The sequence below is a fragment of the Pterocles gutturalis genome, unplaced genomic scaffold (genome assembly GCF_000699245.1).
Source record: "Pterocles gutturalis isolate BGI_N339 unplaced genomic scaffold, ASM69924v1 scaffold13721, whole genome shotgun sequence".
Taxonomy (NCBI): Eukaryota; Metazoa; Chordata; class Aves; order Pterocliformes; family Pteroclidae; genus Pterocles; species Pterocles gutturalis.
In genome coordinates this window covers 20,854-21,949 of record NW_010098003.1, presented here as the reverse complement: position 1 = coordinate 21,949, position 1,096 = coordinate 20,854, and positions in this window count along the sequence as shown.

Here is a 1,096-nt window from a genome sequence, read left to right as displayed (position 1 = left end):
GTGAAGCCCCTCAGCCTCCTCCATCCCCCCCTGTCCCGCGGGAGCAGAGGGAAGCAGGGGGCTGGGATTTCACAGACGTTGAAGTGTTTTTGGGGCCACCAGCCCCCAGCAAAGCCGCTGCCGTCCCCGCTGCCTCACAGGGGAGGTCAATGGGACGGGGCTCAAGGCTGGTGGGACCCCCGGGACAGGAGCCGGGCAGGTGCACAGCCCCTGGGGCCACCTCCAAAAGCCTTTCAGTGTCCTCAGTTCTGGAGTCATTCCGATCGATCACTTGGCCGTAAAAACCCTCTCCCGGCCCTCGGTGAAGCACAGGCAGGAGAATCGCTTCTTTCCAAGCCATCCCCGTTCGAGCCTTTCAGGGTCACGCTGGAGGCAGGAGGCACCCCTGTACAGTCCCGCTGCTCTCATCTTCCTTGTGGAACGGGACAGATTAATCCCAAAAATATTTGAAGGCAATGTGCAAGTGAGTGTGTGTGGGTTTGGGGGAGAACCACGCCTTCAGCCACCAGCATCACCCCAAATACCCACTGCAGCCTTGCCAGCTGCTTGAATTGATTCTCATCCCCTTCCAGGATTCTCCCCCCGGTACTTCTTCCTCCAGAGGTGTTTACTTCTAGAAGAAAATGTTAGGACTTTAGAGAATTAGGAAACACCCCAGATGTTGCCATCCTCTCCCCATGCTGCTCCTGGCTCAGGAGGGCAGCAAGGGGCCGTGATCCGTGTCCCACCCCTGGAGAGAAGAAAATCACCCCCAAAATACCTGACAGCAGAGCCATCCTCCTCTTTTCTTTTTGCACCACCCCACGCCACAGCAAGACACAATTTTAAGCACTCGGAGAACACACAAGTTGTTCAGACTTTTGGTTTGAGAATTTAACCCATCTGGAGAGGGGGAAAGCAAATAGTTTTTATTTTATTTCCAGGTAGATCTCCAGCGGTGAACACACACTGTGCCAGGCGTGGGCTGTAGAGACCCGTACAGCTCACACGACGGAACCGGCTCAGCACTGGTGAGTTACCGAGAAAAGCTGGGGAAGTGTCAGGAAAGCGTCCAGCCCCGAACCCTGCTGTCCTCCTCAGGCAGGAGTTAATTAGG